We start from the raw sequence: 24,465 nt of genomic DNA, 5'->3' as shown, positions 1-24,465 counted from the left end.
TTCCTGCATTAAATCCAACCAAAAATAGCAAATATAGCATGAAATCCATTCAAAAACAACAAATGTAGCATGAAAAATAAAATAAAAAACATTAAATCTAAATGATACTTCAAATTCAACAAAAGGTCTATTATGTAAATTAAGTATAACTCAATAAATTCTTACAATAATTTTAAATGTGACAATGTTAAAAACGTTCTTACAAGGAGAAAATTAATGTCTAAGATGGCAGCTTTTGCGACTGCTGAAACATCTGCATCATTTGCTGAAGCTGTAGCTGGAGCTCATCGTACTTTCTGTTCTACTCTACTGTCATCGCTGTTGCCTCTGCTTCCCTCGCTGCTACCGCTGCCTCCTTCGCTGCTGCCGCTGCCTCCGCTCTAAGTTGTTACTGAAGTTCTTCATATTTTCTTTGAACCTCGGCAATTTGCTCAACTGTACTCGCCTGTACTTGAGCTATCTGGTCTCTTAACCTCTGAACTTCAGCTTGAGCTTGACTCCCAAAAGGCATGTATTGTTAGGAGCCGAATCCAAAATATTGGGTCGGGGTAACACCAGATCCTTGAAATCGAACCCGACCGTACCTTTCAGGACCCAAAACGTCGGTGATAATTCTGTTATCAATGTTCTCAAGATTAACAGAACTATCAGTCGAAGCAATCACTTCGTACTCCGCCTTCTTCTCCTTTAGTTTCTCCTAATAAATCAATTAAGAGTTAGAAACGAAATATATAATAAAAAGGAATGCAACATAACTTAATATTATTTAAAACTACTAACGACGAATTAAACCATTATAAATAAAAATTATAAATATTTATAATAAATCAAATTTTATTAAGTAAATATACCATAATTTCTCCAGCTTCGGATGTCATAGGAGATCCATCTTTCTTTCTAGGTGTAATCTCAAAAAGTTGAAGGCGACCAACTTTTTGACCTGACGAGACTTCCTACAATATAATAGTAAAAATATTATTTAATAGTAGAAAGTCATTAATATTTGATAGAATTAATAAATTAATAATACCTCGGCCCCAGCTACAGAAGCAAAACTTCTCGACCCCTCCGTGTGCGTGAATTTTTGTTTTTGCCTGCTACTTGTTCCAACTCGCTCACGGTCCCACATAATGAAATTATTATTACGTATTTAGTAAACACTATATATAAGAGTTTGGAAATACGTAATACCTCTCCTTTCTTTGAATTCCAGAATCTAACCGCATCTTCCCATTGGTACCTCAGCATTCCCGGCGGGACATTTCTCAATTTTTCCTCGAGGCTTATGTCTTTCTTAAAATATAGTTTTTTCAAAGTGCTTTTATGGTCTCTCTATTTTTTACCCAATGCCTTCTTGATATAGTCATCAAAGACCTCTAAATCAAATCTCTCCTAAAAAAACACAAGTTTAGAATGTAAATATAAATGAAAGTTAAATCGAAGTATTATAAATTACTTTAACGTTTTGTTACCTTAATATTATCGAGAGCCTGATTTTTGTTGCTATCAGGCATGTGATGCCATGATTCGTAGTTGATGGGCAACATATTAGCATTTCGTACTATAATGCCCAAATAGCCTGCTAAAAGTCAAGCTTCAGATCCAACAGGCTGACCATGACTATTTCTACTTACTTTGACACGCTCGACAGGATTTAATTCGTATAAATCTTTAAGTAGCGTACGTCCTCGACCTCTGCGCGTCCCACCACTTTCAGTTGAAAAATGATATATTATTATTATATTAAAATTGAAAAATAAATCAATAATAAAAGTCAACACACATGTAAAATAAACTTAACATTACTTTGAATTTCTGCAGACTCGTCAAGTGTCTCCGGCACATTCGAAGATCCAACAACTGTTTGCTATTCACTATTTGCTTCTTTCGAATTTGGAGTATTCTGAACGATACTTAAATCTTGTAATCTTCTTCTACGTATTTTTCCTGCAATACACATAAAATGATTGAAATTTTAGTAACAAATTACTACAATAATAGTACATGTAAAATAGTTAAATTATATAAAATTACCAAGATTAAAATTATAGTATTACATATAATTAAAAAATCGTAAAATCTTGCTACATCATTATTCGTAAATATCTTCATCCACATCATGTCGAACCCATTGATGTTGTGTACTAGTACTAGGGATATTTTCATCTAAGTTTTGTTCTGGAAAAGGTAATGTTTCTGATCTTTCGACGATGTCATCTCTACTTCCTTTACCCATGTCAAACAAGTCTCTAGGGGTGTTCCGGAGTACAACATACCAACCCTCATTAGTTGGATCTTTCGAATAAAAAACTTGTTTCACTTGAGAAGAAAATACATATGGCTCGTCCACCAATTGTTGTCCAGTGTGAATCAAGCGAGAGAAATTAACCATTGTAAAACCAAATTGATCTTTTTTAATTCCGCGAGTAGTATTAACATCAGCCCAATCACACCAAAATAAGACAACTTTCCATCTGCCATAATAATCCATCTCAATAATGTCGGTAAGAAGTCCGTAATACTCCACATTACCCTCAACCGGATTACTGTCCCTAGCACTAGCATAACTTGTAATTGAAGAATTAACAACAATTCCACAATTTTGAGTTCTCCTCATTCTCTCGCGATATTTTGTATGAAATCTGTATCCATTGATGAGAAAGGCACTATATCTTTTTATTACTTTGTTCGGACCTTGAGAAAGCCATTTAATTTTGTCATTGATGTCCCTCCCACTCCAAACCTATTGAATCGAAAGTAAATTGAGTAATTATAAATGTATTACGTAAAAACATTCTTATTTGATTAACTAAATTTCGCGATTATATGTAACTTATTAACTTCAATTACATACCGTTTGGCTTAACCATTCATGAAAAGATTCTGTGAATAACTTATTAATCTCTCGATGTTGTAATCTTCGAGAGCGTGCATGAGATCTCAAAATTTATTTGTACTCACTATGTTAAAAACAAGTTTAATTGGTTAGAAGATAAACAAATCAAAACGACGAATATGTGAGGAAATTTTAGAACTTACTTGCGTAACGGTTCAACTAAATCGTGGTGAAAAAGTACATATCGATGTGCTTGTATCCACGATATATCATCTAATTCTGCAATTTCAATTTTGCCGATTGGTTCTCCATAACTTTGGAATAAATAAGTTTCGGCCAAGTTATGATCATTGAGCCCAGCATTTCTATTTGGTCTATTCAATCGTGTTTCATCATCTTCTAAATATCTAGAATAGAAGGTCATGCACTCCTCTGCCAAGTAGCCTTCAGCAATTGATCCTTTTGGATAACGCTAATTGCAACAATAAGATTTCAATTTCCTTAGGAACCTAAACACGATATACAATATTTGTCAAAAGTTGTAACTAAATGTATAGAGGTGAATGAATAAATACTTGACAAATAAATTAGCACCTTTCTATAAGATACATCCATCGATAAAAAACCGGTCCACCAAGTATTGCTTCGTGAGGGAGATGGATTACCAAGTGCACCATAATAGTGAAGAATGAAGGTGGAAAGATCTTTTCCAAATTGCATAAAGTCAAAGTGGCTCGATCCTGTACTTTCTCAAGTTCTTCAACATCCAAAAATTTGCCACAAATAGCTTTCATTATATTGGATAGTTCAATTATACAAGACGTCACATTTTTTGACATGCAGCACCGTAAAGCAACTGGGAGTAAATTTTGCATCAAGATGTGGTAATCATGTGATTTTAATGAATATAATCTTCGATCTTTAAGACTCACACATCGAGATATATTTGACGCATACGCATCTGGGACCTTTATATCCTTTAACACCATGCAAAACACCTCTTTCTCTTCCTTTGACATTGAAAAAATAGAAGGCGGCAATTGATATTTCCCATTCGGAAGTACTTGAGGATAAAGATCACGTCAAATTCTCATGTCAACTAAATCAAGTCGACTTTGAAGATTGTCTTTTGATTTTCCATCAATATTCAAAATTGTCCCAATTATGTTCTCGTAGACATTCTTCTCAATATGCATGACATCAAGATTGTGGCGTAAAATGTTGTGCTTCCAATAAGGAAACTAAAAAAAAATACTCATTTTTTCCACAAGTCCGCCTCATTGGGATCATCCTCTTCGTCAGATTCATCATCAAATTCATCCCTCGATCTTCTCTTTGTTTGCGTGTTAGGTGGTTGATTCTTCTTCTCGTAACTAAAGTTGATATCTTTTAACATAAACAAGATTTCATATCCAACGGTCTGCTCAGGAGCTCCTCTGTACTCTTCAGTACCGTCAAATAGAGTCCTCTAAAATCTAAATTTATGATTTCTATCTAAACACCGACGATGGCCCATGTAAGAGAACTTCGTCCCATGATACAACCACTTCGAACAAGTTTGCGCAACATAACAAGGACAGGCATAACGTCCTTTAGTACTCCAACCCGATAAATTAGCATAAGCCGAGAAAATCATTAATTGTCCACAATAAAGCTGCACGTAAATTAAAGTTCTCCTTTCTTAATATATCATATGTCTCAACACCCGACCATAATTATTTTAACTCTTCAATAAGTGGCTGCAAATAGATGTCAATATCATTTTTGAGACCTTTCTCTCTAGGGATAATCATTGATAAAATAAATGAAGATTGCTTCATGCAAATCCATGGAGGCAAATTGTAAGGAACAAGTACTACAGGCCGAGTACTGTACGAAGTACTCATGATTTTAAAAGGATTAAAGCCGTCAGCTGCTAGCCCAAGCCTCACATTCTGAGGATCGCTTGCAAAGCTTGGAAATTTACTGTCAAACAATTTCCAAGCTAAAGAATCAGCTGGATGCCTTAATAATCCATCATCGGTTCGTTGATCATTATGCCACCCATAGAATCAGCCGTCTTTGACGACATGAAAAGCCTTTAAAGTCTTGGTATTAGGGGAAAATATCACAAGACCTTGACTGGCTTCTTTCTTAACTGTGCCCCACCTTCATCTACATTCACATATTTTGTATTTCCATTCATCCAACGAGACTTACCACAAACATGACAAGACTGTTGGTTCTTCTGATCACCCCAGTACAACATGCAATCATTTGGGCAACTATGAATTTTATCATACCCAAGGCCCAAATCTTTTATTAGTCTCTTCATATCTTGACAAGACTGGGGATTTTTGCAAACAGAAACATCTCTCTCAAAAACTCTAGCAGTATTGTAAAAGAGTTTTCGGTCACCCTCCCAAACATTTTAAGTGAAATAGACGAATACAGAAGGACAATTTCGAATATTTTGAACCCTCGTAAAGTTCTTCGTTCATTTCATTAAGTAAATTGTAGAACTTCGCCGCTTCTTCATTTGGCTCCTCATCATGTGCACTTGTTCCCGTTTCGCAAAAAACATTTCCACCAATATTACAATCATTGGATGCAATAAAGTCAGTTGGAAACGATTGCTCACCATGACTGTGCATATTAAAAGCATCCCGCAACATACCTTCCATGTTATCTTGTTTAACATATTGATGGTAAGCAGTATCAGGATAAGTCGGATTAATTGTTGAAGAAGTTCCACTAGATGTACACTCTCCATGGAAAATCCATTTTTTATACCCCCGAATAAAGCCATCAACAATTAGATGCTCATAGACAACTTCACGAAAATGCTAATTGATGTTGCCACACCTCTTACACGGGCATAGAATCATATTCTCTTGGCTTGCATTTTGAAATGCAAAATTTAGAAAAGTTTGAACTCCATTTCGATATCCGTTGCTTACCCTTAACAAATTCATCCAACTCCTATCCATTTTGTTGTTCTTGAAGTCTAAAGTTGACAATAAGTTACACGAGTAAGTTGTTTATTTATAGTATAATTAAGTTATGTCAGTTATGATATGATATATATTTATGTATTATGTAAGTTATGTAAATTATGTAAGTTATGTATTATGTACGATATAAAGTAATATATATACAATTATTTAAATGTATTATTGTGTTTTGACTTTTAGGATATAGTTCCATGTTATAGTTGTTTTAATATTTAAATTTTAGGATATAGTTCCATGTGTGTTAAATTTATGTAAATTATGTAAGTTATGAAATTTGATCTTTAAATTATGTAAGTCATGTATTATGTAAATTATGAAAATTATGTAAGTTATGAAATTCGAACTTTAAATTATATAAGTTATGTATTATGTAAATTATGTAAATTATGTTAGTTGCTGGTGAACTTGAAAATAAAATTTAATTTAATTAGGTAATTTGAAAATAAAATTAAAGAAAATAAAATATTTTTCGTGATTAAATTAAAGTGAAATAAAATAGAATATTTAAAATAAAACTTTAAATACAATTTAATTTAATTAGGTAATGTTAAAATAAAATAAAATATTGAAATTATTTTTCCTGATTCAAAAAAAATGAAATATTTAAAATAAAACTTTAAATACAATTTAATTTAATTAGGTAATGTTAAAATAAAATAAAATACTGAAATGATTTTTCGTGATTCAAAAAAAATGAAATATTTAAAATAAAACTTTAAATACAATTTAATTTAAAATATAATAAAATATTGAAATTATTTTTCTTGATTCAAAAAAAATGAAATATTTAAAATAAAACTTTAAATACAATTTATTTTAATTAGGTAATGTTAAAATAAAATAAAATATTAAAATTATTTTTCGTGATTCAAAAAAATGAAATATTTAAAATAAAACTTTAAATACAATTTAATTTAATTAGGTAATGTTAAAATAAAATAAAATATTGAAATTATTTTTCGTGATTCAAATTAAATGAAATATTTAAAATAAAACTTTAAATACAATTTAATTTAATTAGGTAATGTTAAAATATAATAAATTATTGAAATTATTTTTCGTGATTAAAAAAATGAAATATTTAAAATAAAACTTTAAATACAATTTAATTTAATTAGGTAATGTTAAACTAAAATAAAATATTGAAATTATTTTTCATGATTCAAAAAAATGAAATATTTAAAATAAAACTTTAAATACAATTTAATTTAATTAGGTAATGTTAAAATAAAATAAAATATTAAAATTATTTTTCGTGATTCAAATTAAATGAAATATTTAAAATAAAACTTTAAATACAATTTAATTTAATTAGGTAATGTTAAAATAAAATAAAATATTGAAATTATTTTTCGTGATTAAAAAAAATGAAATATTTAAAATAAAACTTTAAATACAATTTAATTTAATTAGGTAATGTTAAAATAAAATAAAATATTTAAAATAAAATAAAATATTAAAATTATTTTTCGTGATTCAAAAAAATAAAATATTTAAAATGAAACTTTAAATATAATTTAATTTAATTAGGTAATTTGAAAATAAAATAAAAGAGAACAAAATATTTATACAACTTCGCTTTCCATCTCTCTATTGTATGAAACTCGTCAATTTGGAGTTGACAATGATGGCTACCATAAGTTTAATTTTTGGGGTAGTTCCTAGAGCCCATGATTTTGTAGAATTACCGTCGTTACTACTGAAAATGGCTATGATATAGGCAAGTTTGTCATACTTCCTGCTTTTCTAATGCAATCATCAGCGAGTATTCCATTGAATCAACTGAGTTTTATTTTTTGATAAGTAATTTTTTGAATGAAAAAATTTGAGTTGAGTAATATTTTATGATAAGTATTATTTTGGTATCTTAACTAAATTTAATATTTTATCGAGTTAAGTAAAATTAAATTTGAGTCGTATCGAATAAAATTGATGAAATTGTTCGAGTTCAACTAAAAAGGAAAACATATCAAATTAAAATCTTATTATAGTGTAACAAATTTATAAATATTTTCAAAAACAAAACTGCTCCAAACACAACCAGCAATTCAATCTATACAAAATCGCAGCCCCAAAATATTAATTTTTCCAAAATAATCATAATAAAACTATTATTGATTAGAATTTTGAAGTAAAACGTACCTTAATAATTTCAACAACCTGGTCCACTCCACTCTCACCAGTAAACAGAGGCTGGAGTCAAAAAAGTAGAATTTGTTAAGTAAGTTAAACCGAAAATGCATAGAAATAAGGAAAAAAAATTTAGCAACGAAACATGTACCTATAACAGATGTCAATGGTTGTGGTGTATTTAGTTGCACCAAATATTAATTCAGGTGCTCGATAGTACCTAGAACAAATGTAAGATTATAAGAGTAGCACTAAATATATTTCAGTTTAAGCAAATATAAAAACATTATCAATATCAGTACCAAATATTAATTCGAAGATTAAATGGCAGCTTCAGTTGAACCAATAGTTGTAAGAGGAGCAGGAAGCAGTAACTAATGCTGAATCTGGTCCAAACAGAAAGTGTTTTTTTTTAGTGAAGCAGCAATCAAAAGAAAAATCTGATATGCCTTTGTATATATGCCATAGATATTTCGGGTTAACCTCATCTGAATTCCTAAAAGACATCAAAACCAGATAATGGATTCTAATTTTCCCAAATAAGCTAATTTAATTATAGAGAGAAATGAATCAAGCTGAAAAATGAATGTTATATTAATTTTCTTTTGGATTCAAGTTCAAGCAGAGTCTTTAACAATTAACATGATACATTCATTTATATCTGGACAAGACAATCAAAGGCAGCCTGGTAATAACCTCAGCCCCTAATGACAATTAATTGTGTAATGACTAAAAAATAAAACTTAATTATAAAACAATAAAAATTTGGGCAGCAGAAAACAGGAAGCAGCAACAATGTTCTTAAACTTAATTCAGACATGAAAAGGGGAAATTTCAACATAAAATCTTTAGACAAATATAAAACATGGTCTGTTTCTTTCCATTAGAATCATGTAGCAGCATAGATGCCTAACATACCTAACAAAGGAAAATATATTCATATTTTTACATATATAGCCACATAATTCGACAAACCCAAGTTGTAAACACTATATATATAGTATATTTTAGTTCGTTCATTAAGTAACATCAGCAGCATGTAGTGTGAAGGAACTTTGTAATGCGGTCCTTGGATATTCAAAATGGACGTATGCTATTAAAATACATATTATTATCATCATTCAACTTTAGCTATGACAAATAGCAAATGACATTGGTTCATCATCCAACCCCAGTTGCCATGTATTGACCTAACAGTAGCAAATAGCAAGTTGGATTTTGCAGTTTAATGGAAGAAAAATATCGAAGTCCCAATTCCTCTGCCTTCTTTTCTTAGCGTGCTGGTATTCAACTTTTAAGGGACGGATCAAAGTTTCAGTCCTAAAACCCTTTTAATTTGTAAGACAAAACATGTCCCTTTCATTTGCCTTACTTTTTATAAAATGACTTTTCAGCTATTATCATGAAATATACATTTTATACACTGAAAAGGGGGATTTATGGGAACTTTTGCCTTGTATTGTTCTATGATCACAGAGACAGATCAAAGTTGCTAAGCGCTTGCGGGAAAAAATGGATCAATCAGGCATACATAGAAATAAAACTAAACAAAACAAGAATCATATCATTATTTGCTAAAAACCCATGCATTTTAACTTGCATTTGATTTGAGTAAATCCCAAGCAATAATTCATTTATAACGATTAAAATTCTTTCCATGAATCAAAGGTTTATATACACAAACATATGTGTATATATATTTTTTCTTTCCATGAATCCTTATGACATGAATGATGATTAAAGGAAAATACTTACCGATTAGTGGCGGTAGAGGATGATGACGCAGCAGAGGGGACACTCGACGGCACGGGGCGAAGGCGACGGAGGAGATGGGGAAATTGGGGATTTCATAATTTAGGGAAATTGGGGATTTCAGAATCGGGGTAAACAAGCTGATGGAAACGTTTAAGTTAAAAGTTTAATTTGTTTGTAAGGAAACGACGTCGTTAAAATAGAATTTGGGTTGCAACTTTGCGGCGTTTATATAACAAACGCCACTAAAAGTTTAATTGCGTGTAGTGAAACGTCGTCGTACAAGGTTAATAGGTATTTCACTTTTGCGGCGTTTTACAAAAATGCCACTAAAACTTAGTTCCCTGATTCAAAACGGCGTCGCAGTTGGCAATTTGGTATTGAAATTTGCGGCGTTTGTGAAAGCGCCACTAAAAATTTGTTGTGAAACGCAGTCATTTAAGCCAAATGGTAATGTAATTTGGCGGCGTTTTTTGGAAGCGCCACTAAATATAAACTGAAACTGCATCGTTTTAGTGGAATAAAAAACATATTTGCGGCGTTTTAAGGCTAAACGCCACTAAATTTATTTCCCCTGTACTGAAACGGTTCCGTTTTTACAAATTTTATTACATTTTAGTGCCTTTCTTTGTTTATCATTTTTTTTAAATCTAATATTTTAATATATCAAATGGTTTTGATTAAATATTTTTAAATATAAAAGCATTATCATATATATAAATTAATTAAATAAAAAAATGATGTTAATTACATCAATAATTGCGTTAATATTTTACAATCATGTGCACGCTAAATCACTTTTCATGTATGCTTTTGAGATTTAACCATTTTGATATATTCTTTTAAAATAATAATTTATATATATTTATCTTATAAATTAAAATCCAAAATTATATCCTAAACCCGAAAGCTTAAACCCTAAACTTAAAATCCTAAACCCTAAACTCTAAACACTAGATAAACCTCAAACACCAAACTTAAAACCCCAAACTTAAAACCAACCATAAATCCTAGACCAACCATAAATCCTAGACCATAAAGCCCAAACTATAAACTCTAAAAATCGTTAACCCATGAACTTTAATATTAAAACCCTAAACCCTAAAACACAATAAACCCCAAAATTCAAACTCTAAAACATAAACCCATAACACAAAATAATAAAAATTATATCATAAACCCTAAAACATTAAATTAATTATAGACATTAAACCTAAAATACATACCCCCTAAACCTTAAAATAACATAATCTTTTTGCGGCTTTTTAAAAAAACAGCGCCCTTTCTTTGTTTATCAAATTTTTTTTAAATCTACTATTTTAATATATCAAATGGTTTAGATTAAATATTTTTAAATATTAAAGCATTAATTCATATATATAAATTAATTAAATAAAAAATGATGTTAATTATATCAATAATTGCGTTAATATTTTACAATCATGTGCACGCTAAATCACTTTTCATGTATGCTTTTGAGATTTAACCCATTTTGATATATATTCTTTTAAAATAATAATTTAAATATATTTATCTTATAAATTAAAATCCAAAATTATATCCTAAACCCGAAAACTTAAACCCTAAACTTAAAATCCTAAACCCTAAACTTTAAACCCTAGATAAACCATAAACACAAAACCTCAAACCCCAAAACCATACACCGTAACCCCTTAAACCAAACATAAATTAATCCTAGACCATAAAGCCCAAACTATAAACTCTAAAAATCATTAACCCTAAACCTTAAAATAACATAATCTTTTTGCAGTGTTTTTAAAAAACGTTGCTAATTACGATATATTGCGGTGTTTTACATAAAAACGCCACTAATGCCTCTATATAGCTCAACTAAAGACAACGCCGTTTCCCTCAATAATTTTGTGGCGTTTTGAAACAAACGCCGCTAATTCTGATATATTGCGGCGTTTTATATAAAACGCCACTAATGCATCTACAGCCACTTTTGCGGCGTTTTCACAGAAGCGCTGCTAATTCTTATATATTGCGGCGTTTTATTAAAATGCCACTAATGCCTCTATAGCTATGTCATCGTTTCTCTCAAGACTTTTGCGGCGTTTTTATAAAAACGCCGTGAATTCCGGTATATTGCGGCGTTTTCCTTAAAACGCCACTAATGCCTCTATGGCTCATCAGCATACGTCGTCGTTCTGTCAACATTTTTGCGGTGTTTTCTAAAAAACGCCGCTAATGCTCAATTATTTGCGGCGTTTGTTACATAAGCGCCTCTAATAGTGATCTTTTGCGGTGTTTTTTTAACAAGCGGCACTATAGCTCTGACCTTTAGCGGCATTTTCTTTCAAGCGCCACTAATGTATAACTATTGCGGTGTTTTTGTCTAAACGCCGCTAAAATTCAATTTTATTGTAGTGTGTGTATCCGCTCCATCTTTGAAACTGGCCCCCATCATCTTCCTCATGATGGATTGGTGTTGAGTTGAACATATCTGGAGGGTAATTCGGAGCTTGTAACCTATTCATTCTTGAGAATTCTTGGAGTACTGGTCCTGTCTCTTACATCCATCTAATCATTCCATTGAGCTTTGCCTCTGTGCTTCCTCTGACTCCTCTTTTCACTTTTGATTGTTTTCCTTGCTTTAGCGATATTGGAACGTCAATTTTCTCGTTCTTTCTTTGGTTCTATCCTGTAATTTCCTTTCACTGAAGCTTAATAAATTGTGTATTTAATGTGTCTTCAATTATGCTCCTTGTTGGATTCATGAACTGCTCGTTTTCACTCATTAATACTTTTTCCCTTTGGCATAATGTTGTCACTAAATGAGGAAAAAAAAGTCTGACTTTTTGACTCTGTATGCATCGTTTCATTTCTCGGACAATCCAATGCCCTGCACTGATTTATTTACGCTTCAAAATACATATAGCAAAACAACTTGGAAAACATTAATGTTAGAAACATTTAATGCGGGTGCAATTTGGGTGCCGATGAATTGCATCCATATCTTGGCAACAAGAAACATAACCGCCTGATTGAAATTTGTTGGTAGCCCCGTATTTGGCCTATATTCCAACTACCCCTACCTTGAGTTAAATACTTTATGACATCTTCTATATCAATATTTGCAATCTTTCCAAATCTATACCATCAATAAAGTATTTTTCATAAAACAGAATGTCATAAAACTCACAAATATTGCTAGGAAATAAGGAAACTTCTTTCCCTCGAACTGTGACAATAGTCACATATACCCTTGTGCCATCTCTAATTATCTAATGTTTAAGAGAAGCATAAAATTCATGAACTACAGGAATAACTGCGTTTTCTTTGGGAATGATACAGAGTCACTCCAAATGGTGATATCAGGCTAAAGTCCATATTTCTTTTTAGTGGACCATAGAGGGTTTGAACCTTCGTTAGTGTATGAAAGGCCACTCTTGTGGCTTGAGGAAATATTTTTCAACATTCAAATGATGAAATCTTACAATGGTCTGAAACAATCAGAGTTTCTAAAATAGTAGTTCTCTTGTTCTTACGTGAAGACATTCTATAATCAAAATTTCTAACAAGAATGTAAATATATAGTAAATGATGGAACAGTAAAATAGAGTCAAGAGCAGTAAACCTCAATCTCGTATGTGCTTCCTCTTTGATTTATTAATTACGACTTCTTCTGATGTGGCCTTTAGAATTGGGGATGAAGGATTGAAAACCTAGGCTTTTAGTGAAAAAGTGGCTTGGAAATTAGAGGCTTTAGAGAGGTTGTAGAAAAGTTTGGATGTTAAAACTAGGTTAGGTTAACTTAATAGGGTATTTTAATGTTTTAATGTTTAAAATTAGTGTTTTTGAGATTAAAAACTGAGTGTTTTTAAGGTTAAAGAGTTAGGTTGTAAAATTGGATCGGGTTGACTGTGCAGAAAAGTATAGCTATGTCGTGACATCCGTAGTAGATTGCTCATGTTGCGACATCAGGGTTCGATGTTGTGACACACTTTATAGTTTTGAAATTCTAGGAGACTATCTGCCATGTCGCGAAAAAGGATAGTGGTGTTGCGACGTCGATATAATTACTATAATTCTTCGCTACGGCCCACGATGTTGAGACACAATATGTCTGTGTCACGATGTTGCTACCGTTTTCCCAAATTTTCAATCTTCAGAATGCCTGGTAACCCTGTGTTTGATCTACCTATAATATTTTAATTATTTGGTTAGCGTAATATACAATTCTATACAGTTAGTAAGAGCTTTTATGAAAAAAATGTTAAGTCTTGTTTTCGGACTCGTCTATCAGCTCTGTTAATATACACTAAGGTGTTCCTGGTAAATTGTCTTTCTCTGTATTAGTCCAACACCCATCGTGCCATTCTATGCATTTGCGATTGTCTTTCTCTCTAAACCTCCCTTTTCGGCCTGCCTTCATAACCAAAAATTCTTTCCTTAGATAATAGCTATTAATTATTTGTAGTACCATGAAACTATGATACCATTTTAATTTTTGCTTAACATTCTTGTTTCGTAAGAAAGTTGAGAATTACAGTTCATACTTGTTACTCATTGTGTTTCTTCCCATCTCATCGATCAAAAGTGGCCTTTCAGAAATACTTGAGGTGATGATTGGCAAAGAATTTTGGACAACCTCTCTTGAATTCTGAATTTGTGGCCTTCCAAAATTTTCCATTTGTTTACAAATGTTTTTCTTAAATGGCTCCTGTAATGTCTGAACATTCTAAGATGCTTGCAGTTCGAGGCCTATGCTTATCAGTTGTCCAACTGGATTGAGGCTTGCTATATAAGCATAGGTCTTGTCTATATAAATTTTTCTAATTCTTTTTAGCATCTAGAAAATTCCTAGGCCATTGAATCTTTGGGATGCTTGGTTTAGGACTAAGGTTATGCAAAGGAAATTTAATTTAGGCTCATCAGCTGGGACTGCTGGTGTCTCTTTATTTTGCTCTAGGAATTCCAGATTCGACAAGCATTCTTCCACTAGATCAAGCATGGCTTCTATTGGTTGGTTTGTGTTATTTTGGTCTTGTATGTCAGCCTTATTGGAAGAACTTGAAATTCCTGGAACGATGAGTTCCATGCTTATCTGATTGTTTGGCTCATCGACCATTTCCCCTACTAGTTCCATACCTTCTTCTGTTTTTGTTTTGTTCAACTTATCTGGATATTCTTTTGTCTGTTGGAATGTATAATAGTCTAGGAATTCATCTCCCTCATACGCATCTCTAATGGCATTCTCTCATTTGCTCAATTCTGGGTTTGACACATCTTGATACTTTTCTGAGGGTATACTAATATGGTTGTTAACTGTAACACTCCTTACCCGTATCCGACGCTGGGACAGGGTACGAGGCATTACCAGATTTATACAAAAGCAATCGTGCAAAACTGAGACATAAATCTCCATCCAAACTAAAAATTTTCATATACATTCATATCATCCCTATTAAGAGCCTACGAGGCACAAAATGTACATTGGGAGTGGTTCGGGACTAAATCGAGAACTTTCAAAATTTTTACAACACTTAAAAAAATTTCATGCTTTAGAGGGTCACACACCCGTGTGGGTAGGCCGTGTAGTCACACACGCCCGTGTGGCTTGGGACACGCCCGCGTCCTCAGCCCGTGTAACTCTCTATTTATGACATCATCAACAAAATAGGGTCACACGGCCAAGTCACACGCTCGTGTGCTAGGCCATGTGGCGAATTTAATTTTCGCAATTAAGGTGCAGACTTCACACAGCCTGGGGTCATGCCCATGTCCTATGGCCGTGTATCGTGCCCGTGTGTTTGCTACTAGCATTCTATTTCTCAAAACTAAGGTGAAAGGGACACGCGGCAGGATCACACACCCATGGGGCAGACTGTGTGTCACACACGACCTAGATACATGCCCGTGTGTGTACCCGTTTGGACAATTTTGAGGCTATTTTCGCAAGTCATTTTCCACCCTTATATACTCAAACACATACATAAATTTAAAGACACTTAACATGGCATAATTGAGCACTTAGACACAATCAAACAAGTCTTGATCATGACACTATCATATCAACTAGTACATACACAAAACACTACACTTTGTCAAGCCCAAGCCTACAAATTCTCATACATTAAGAATTATAAGTTTACTTCTGTTTTTCACATTGGAACCTTAGTTATCATCGTACCAACACATCTCAATTAAATCAAAAAGCATTCATAACCAATTATAACCCATTATATACACAATCACAAACCACATCTCAAAGGCATAGGCATACATGTATAAATAGGCTTACAACCCAATAATCAATATAAACCATATCTCATGGTCATATACAAAATGAATCATCAACTCATTATAAGCCAACACACTTGGCCAAATTAATATGACTCACAAACAAAAAAGACCAAATCCCCTATACATGCCATACTCAAAATATGAAATCATGAATACCCAAAGGATTCATTTGATAGTGTGAATCAAGCTCCAACGTCCTTTGATTTTCGAGCTAGCTTGGCGATACTATAATAAAATGGAAAGGAAGGGGGAGTAAGCATAAAGCTTAGTAAGTTCACATGCAATAATAGACAATATTAAGCAACATTAGCATGAATATTATACTATTTAACTTAACATAAATCACAAATTTATCATCACAGTTTCATAAGCATAACTTTATTATTCTTAATCTTACCAAAAGCTCATCACTTAACAAGCTCATTCTTATGAGTTTTTCGTACATTCCTGTACCAACTCGTGACTTAACATACTCTTTCTCGTTTTTGACATACCCGTTGAACACTTGGAATACTAAATGGATACACGGAAGGTCCTTGCACACAAGTGCCACATATGTAGCCAAAGCTACCTCATATTTCGTATCACATAAAGGCTCACTCTCGAGCTAATCACGGGTCTACTCACACAAGCTGACGGTCAAGATATAGCTACACGGGCTGCTCACACATGCTGTCAGGTATACGGAACACATGCCAGACTACCTAGCCACTAGTAGGACGTGCATGACCAGCACCCGGATCACATAATCATATATATCACATGGGGTCCTAGTGACATGTCACTTGTATCTTATTCTATTCCTAAGGTTCAAACGGGATTTTCTCTCTCTTGTCGAAACTTGTCGAAGTGTTCATCGAATCAATTATACAATTTATACGATATTAATGCATTAAGAATATGATCATAATATTGCATTATTTACATATGAACTTACCTCGGTACAAAATCTGGCTAATTAATTCAATTTAGTCCACAACCTTGTGCTTTCCCCTATCTAGGTCCGAACTCTATTTTTCTTGATCTATAATAGCAAGTTTAGCTCATTTAATTACCACATTGTTCAAATCAGTCCAAAAACCATAATTTGGAAAATTATAATTTTTCCCCTAAACTTTCACATATTTACAAATTAGTCTTTAGGTTTGTAAAATGAAATGTACTCATTTTCTTTGTTAACCAAGCCTAGCCAAACCTATATCATGCTTATGCCAGCCCACATTTTTCAACAAATCACATTTCTACCACCCATTTTTTACAACTTTTACAAGCAAGTCCTTTTTAGGTGTTTTCATTGAAAACCACTTAGTAAAAGATGTTCATCACACATCAAACTTTCATAATCTATCATGAAACATCAAAATACATGCATGTCACACATGGGTCAAACCCTAGACATCAACTCTAGCGCAAATAAATGGTAGAAATGGCTAGATCGGTTGATAACAATTTCAAAAATGTAAAGAACGTTAAAAACGAGGCTAGAATGCACTTACAATCAAGATTGAAAGTTGAAGAAACCCTAGCTATGGTGACCTTCGGAATTTCGGCTATGGCATGGCGAAGATGAGCAAATTTTGACTTAATTTTCCCTTTTTATTCTTTTATTAACAAATGGCCAAAATGCCCTTTTTACTAAACTTTCAAAATTTTCTTATTCATGCCCATTTTTGTCCATAAAAATAGAAATTGGTCAAATTTATTTTTAAGGACCTTTAATTAATAATCTATAGCTATTTCATGCTTAAAGCTTCTAGAATCACATGTTTTGCAACTTTTGCAATTTAGTCCAAAAAATCAAATTGGACACTCTATCAACAAAATTTCTTAACGAAAATTTCATACAATCATAAAAACATATCATACACCTCGATACATTCATAAAATAATTATTTCTACTTTGGATTTATGGTCTCAGAACCACTATTCTGACTAGGCCCAAAACCGGGATGGTACATTATCATTTTGGGAACGAGCTGTGATTTCTCCTCGGAGTTGACTTAATTCAAGCATTAATAAACATTGATTCTCCTGTATCTCCCAGTGTTCATAGACTCCCTTTTCATAAATATCAGCATCATAATCTAATTCTTCTTCTGACCATATATAATCCAAATTATCCATTCTCTTATTGACCTCCTTTATCTACGACGACTGTGGTTCTAATTTGGAATGGGCACTAAGGGTTTCTTGAGAAAAAATAGATAAGTAGTAGTGATTTTAGTTAATTGAATAAATTAAAGATCGTATCTATAACCTAAAAATTTCCTAATTATTCTTTTTGAAGTGCAAAAATTAAGAATCAAACTAGTGATGTTGCCTCATCGGAAACGACGCCAACAACTTGATCACCTCCGGACATACTAATGTCTAGAGTGTGAATACTGCATTAAAAGATATACATATATGAGGCAGTATCCGTAAGTATACGGGTCCAGTTGTAATATAGTTATAATGGAGTAGGTAAGTACTTTGAGGATCATACCCAAGGGAGGCGAGTGTTAGATCAATTTAAACCTAAACACCGAAAGATCCAATTAGTACTTTAATTTAATTATAGTACGAAAGCAAAAAAAAAGAGAAGATTTTTTAAGGTTTTTTTTTATAATAATAAAATAACATAAAGAAATAAGATTCAAGAGATCAAAGAATAGAATAAATCAAATCTAATCAGGGATGATTTGCTCGCTTTGGTAATCCTTATCAACTGTCGCTTCGGGTTTCTCGTCAATCAACTAGTCGCTATCCTAGTAAGACCTTTCAATCTTCCACTCAAATAACGAGTAAGCAAGAACTACTTATCTTCCGACCTCATAGTCCAGGCTAGTTTGGGGTGAAGGTTCATGGATAGGTCATACCAATTTTGGGTTAATTCTCACCTTGATGACTTCCTAGGGTTGTCAGGCCTAGGTTTAGGTTTTACCTTTCCCAAACAACTGATCCGTTGAGTAACCCTACAAAATAGTTAATAGATTATACCTCCACTTGCTAATCCCCTATAGAAGGATTAGTTCCATATAGTTTTTATAAATAATATGGAATAAATGGAAGAATTAAAGCATGGTGAATGAATTGAAGTGTAGAGTTTAAGAAAAGCTTGATTTATATAAATAATAACATGAATCCCTAGAAGTTGATTGTCTGTACAAATCAGATCTCTTGAAGGAAATCAACGAACAAATAAATTAAACTCTGAAGAAAAAAACTAAGAAAGAAAGAAAATGAAACTAAATCTAAAGAGAGAATCTAGGTTAATGGAATGGTGTCCATAACATGTGCTAAAGGAGCCTATTTATAGCCTTCAGGTGGGCGTCATCCTTAACCCTAGGTCAGTTGATGATCTTGAGGTTTCAGCTCGATTGTGCAGACCAAAATGCCCCTCCTTCATGTTTAATTTCCTTCTTAGAGATGATGTCGCTACATGACAAAACCTATGTCACGACATAGAACTCAACATGCTCTTCTTTGGGACATCTTCAGGGGTATGTTGCGACATTGAAGGCAATTTCATCCTTTCTCCATTCTATTCTCTATGTTGCAACATCAGACTTCGTATGTTGCAACATAGCTTCCAATGTTGGCCTAAAATGCCTTCTAATGTTCTCCTGCACACTCACGAAGTACATTAGCTCTCCTTTAGACCTCATTCAACCTTTAAGGTCAATAAAAAACTCATTTTGCAAATTTTATTAGATATCAGTAAAACTAAAGAAACTGAGCTAAAATATAGCGAAAATGCTTGTATTTAGGCTCCTTAAGTGGAAAAACTAGTTTAATTTGCTACGTCAAAATACGATAGATGAAACTCCCCTGCACTTAAGTTATTGCTCGTCCTCAAGCAACATAAATAAAAAATAATAAAATGACGACCCTTGAGCAAATATGATACAAGTATTGGCTTCGAAACATACGACTTAGGCATTTCATACTTATAAACAATCTTAACATGATGAGTAGTTAACTTACCACTTTTGACCATAAACATCTAAGTTCAGTATGCTACAAATTATAAAAATATTAAGGGTCTCACCTAAAGGAATACGTCAATAGATCATACAACTACTTTAATTATCCGAGCAGAACGCAAATAGTCATTTATGCATATGTTCAGTATGATGTCCATTCATGTATAAGGATATTTTAGGTTACATTGGACTTTTTGGCTTGTATTGTTCTGAGGCTCAAGACAGGTATGAAATTCAAGAAAAGTAAGCATAAGAAAGGGTTACAAACACAAAACTAGTTTGGCACATCGTATCGGTCCCTATTCTTTCCCCCTTAGTGACCTTTACTCGCTCTCCATCTTATTTCTCCTTCTCTCACCTTTCTTGTCTCTCCATATATAGGAAGTCATAACATGACATAGTAACTATGTCTAGCCTTACGAATTTTTCTCACTTTTCTCTTTTTCAATACATTTCACTCATGAATGATTTTTTTCTATTTTAAGACCATTTTCTACTAGTACTAATTTTCTTTTTGGATTTTTCTTTTTTTTCGCACATTAGCCTAACTTATAGTTCCTATATCACACTAATTTTTCCTATTTCACTCTATTTTTACAAAATCTATCGTGATGTCTCTACTTAACCCTTAATACGTATGGCCAGACGTCTATAGTCGTGCAGTGCAGAACCAAAGAAAAAGGGTAAATACAAATTAATTTTTTCAAGATCGGGGCTTGTAATGAAGTTCATCAAGAAATGTCAACAGGCTCAAAAACATGCACTAAAGGTGGAAAACAAATATGACAGCTTTCTGGCTCGGGATGTGTTCCAAACAATGCCTTAGGTCATCCCTAATATTTCAATATGCACAAATTTAATCAACCAAAAAAATACAAATTCAACCATTTATTATTTATACTAGCATGCTCGTTTCCTTGTATTTTCTATATCACTTGGTACAAATGATGGCTTAGTACCTATTTACAACATAACATATAGAACTTTAGTAATCTAATTATCAAAATTTTAAAATCTTGTACCATCATGCCAAACTTATTCATAACCATAAGCAACATATGTACATGCTCCTAACCAATCACTTGTATTTCTACAAGCTCAAGCACACAAAAGACAAAAAAAATAAAAAAAATCAAAGAAAACATAAAAATTTGAAGCAAATTTTCTATGCTGCCCCCAATACTTTAGTTGATACATTGTCCTTAATATGTAGCCCATAAAAAGAAAAGGAGAGAAGTTACCCGATTGATTATGATCGCTCTAATGGCTAATGGTGGGTGCTTCCTCCGTTGATCGTATGAAGCTCGAATTTTTTGTCTCTTTTGTTTGGGTTCCTATATAAAAAATAATGTGCAATAAAATGAAAAATATATTTATTAGTCCTACTCCTACAAAGTCCAAATTAAAATCCTCCAAAAATTAATTTGAATTTTTACAAAAAAAATGTTCAATCTCCTTCCTCGTTTCCATCCTCTTCCTCAGTCTTTTAGATTTCATGCGCCTTTTCTTCTTGCTCCATACTTATTGGCCCAAACATGTCAAGTGTGTAATTAGGGATTCAGATGTTGTTTTGCCTTGCAAAGTTTTGAAAAATTGGTCTGGATTCTTGCATCCATTAAATCATCCAATCAAGCTTTGGATAACTAATGTCACCAACTTCTTGTTGAGCTTGTCTCACCGTCTGAGATGAAGCAGGTATAGCTATCGTTTGTTCAAATCTTTTATCTGTTTAGTTCGTAACTCAATGTATTGTCGGAACAAGGTGTCCTCGATGATACTTTTAGATAATTTCAGTGATTGCTCAGTGGATGTTATAGGTACACCGACCTTTTTGCATAAGGTCATCACTAGATGCAGACATGATTTTTATTGTAAAATAACATACTGCTCTAAAAGTAATAACATTAGAAACATTTAAAGTAGGTACTATTCATGTGCACACAAATTGAATCCATATTTTAGCCTTAGGAAACATGATCGCTTGATGGAAGGATACTGAGATATTGATACATGTACGATAATTTCATTCACCCCTCTCTTCAGTCAAAAAATTTATAATACTATCCATATTTATGTCTTGAAAATATTCTAAATTAGTTTCACCAATGAAATCATTCTCATAGTATAAAGCATTATAAAAGTTACAAATAATTTGAGAGGTTACTCACACTTCCTTCCCTCGCACAAGTACCATATCCCACTTATGACCTTCAGTATTTGTAGATTCTTGGTCCCATAAAGATGCATAAAACTCTTGAAAAATGGGGACCACGACATTATCTTTCGGGATTGTCCAAAAACGGTCCCATCTATGGTATCTAACTAAAGGCCATTTTTTTTACACAAAACATTAACGGGTCGAATCCCCTCTTTTAGATAAAGGTTATTCCTTGAAGTTCAGTAAAATATTTTCTAATATCCGGGTTCACGAAATTAGGAGGGGTGGGATCCGTCGATGGTTCTTGTTCATTAGTTCTTCTAACTTTTCTAGGAGGCATGATATTTCAATCCTAGTACAATACTAAGCAAACAATACAATGGAATAGAAAAAAATTTGATTTAGGAACCCTTAACCTTAAATATATAGTTAGAGTTTGTTTGAATTCCTTTCTTTTCCATGATATTCTTGTTCCTTGTTGCACCAAGTATGATTAATGAGTTTGTGAAGAGGAAATAGAATGTTTAAGAAATAAATGGTTTAGGGTTTAATAAGTTTTGAAAAATTTGAGAGAGTTTGAGGGATTAGGGGTTAAGAGGTGTTTTAATTAGAAGTAAATCTAGTTTTAGGCTATAAAATAGGTTTTTAAAGGGTTAAAAATCGGGTTAAATTAAGGGTAAGTCACCAGGTTGTACGAATGGGGTAAATCCTACAGAAAATTGCAACGATGTCATGACACATGGAAGCCCTGTGTCATGACATCCTTGGAAGTACAATGATATCGTGATACATGGGTTCCATGTTGTGACACGTCCGTCAATTTGGAGGTCTGGAGGAAACTGTCTACTATCTCACGACTTGTTAGGGCGATGTCGCAACACTGATTCCGTTTCAGCTAAAAACTCCAAATTTATGGATGTTCCGATTTAAAGATGAACCTATATCAAATAATAGTCAAAATCTAAACTAGGTGATTACTTAAATATACAATAAATTTAAAAAGTGAAGCAACAACTCAACTAATTTTTCAGTTTTACTGTCGGATTTATCCGACAGTGTCATCAATTCACTAAAGGAGGGTTTTCTTGTTTTGTCGGTATTGGTCCATCTTCCATCATGCCATTCCACGTGAGTGTTTTTGTCCCTTTGCTTAAACCAATCTATTCTTTTTGCATGCATAAAAGGAAGTGTGTCCCTTGACTCGAAGATGTTATAAATAAATAATTCTTTACATTGTTCCCCTACTTCCTGTTATCCTCATCGCTCAATTGATGGCCACATTTAAAAGTTTCAGTCTCACCATTAATTTTCATAGTTAATTCACTCTTTTCCAAATAAATGGTGGATCTAGAAGTGGCTAAAAAGGGTCTTCCTAATAAGATCGGTATCTCCCGAACTTCTCTGAAATCAAGCACCAGAAAGTCTGCAGGGATAGTATAACTTCGTACTTTAATTAACACATCTTTCAATACCCCTTTCGGATGTACCGAAGGCCTATCAGCCAACTGTAACGTTATCTGAGTAGTTTTTAGATCCCCTAACACGAGTTTTTCAAAAATTGATAGAGGCATTAAATTAATACTAGTTCTTAGATTGGATAGAGCTCTATTAATCTCTATGGGAATAGTAAAGCTTCTTGCGTCTTTTAATTTTTGAGGTACCTGTCTTGAAATAATCACACTACAAGAAGCATTTAAAGTAAAATTTTCTCCTGCATTAATTTGTAAATTTTTCTCCTGCATTAATTTTCTTACTCCTAGCCATCATTTCTTTTAAAAACTTGGAGTACTTGGGAACCTTTTCAATTAACTCAATTAAAGGTAGGTTAACATTTAATATTTTCAATAGTTTTAGGAAACCTAAAAATTCATCCTCATCTCGCTTTTATTTTTCTTCTAGTCTCGAAGGGAATAAGATTTTTGTACCGACAAAATGTTTAGTTATTTCCTTCTCTATCCCTACTGTTGGTATGATTACCTCCTCTAACTGTGGCTCATCTTCTAATTCTAGGGATACCTCTTAAGGATCGTCATTATTCTCCGCACTTGTCTCTGGAGTAGTGGTTTTTGGTCTACTCAATAGTTTTCTCGATCTGAGCGTAATTGCATTTACATGTTCCTTACTTTCTTTTCGTGGATTATCTTTCGTGTTGCGGGGAATATATGCCAATTTTTCATTTGATGTCACCCATCATGCTCAGCAATTGGCTCATTTGATCCTCGAGTTTAGTCAACGTTCTTGAATTAGTGCATTCAGACCACACTTGTTTGACATTAGTTCTCATTGACTGCATTTCTCCTTCAATTCTGTTCAGTCGTTGACCACATATAGTATGGTCACTAGGGTTGGCCCTATCTTGAG

General features: G+C 32.9%; 1 long non-coding RNA gene across 1 annotated transcript; it reads right to left on the bottom strand.

The window, feature by feature from the left end:
- Positions 1-1,812: 1,812 nt before the first annotated feature.
- On the bottom strand, positions 1,813-9,851 carry LOC107939021 (uncharacterized). Its single transcript, XR_001695028.2, has 5 exons — positions 9,715-9,851; positions 8,262-8,345; positions 8,111-8,179; positions 7,972-8,022; positions 1,813-1,947 (listed from the first exon to the last, which is right to left on the bottom strand). It is a non-coding gene; the product is annotated as an uncharacterized lncRNA (long non-coding RNA).
- Positions 9,852-24,465: the final 14,614 nt, after the last annotated feature.

This window comes from Gossypium hirsutum, chromosome A12 (assembly GCF_007990345.1).
Source record: "Gossypium hirsutum isolate 1008001.06 chromosome A12, Gossypium_hirsutum_v2.1, whole genome shotgun sequence".
Classification (NCBI taxonomy): domain Eukaryota; kingdom Viridiplantae; phylum Streptophyta; class Magnoliopsida; order Malvales; family Malvaceae; genus Gossypium; species Gossypium hirsutum.
This window is presented reverse-complemented; position numbering and strand designations above follow the sequence as displayed.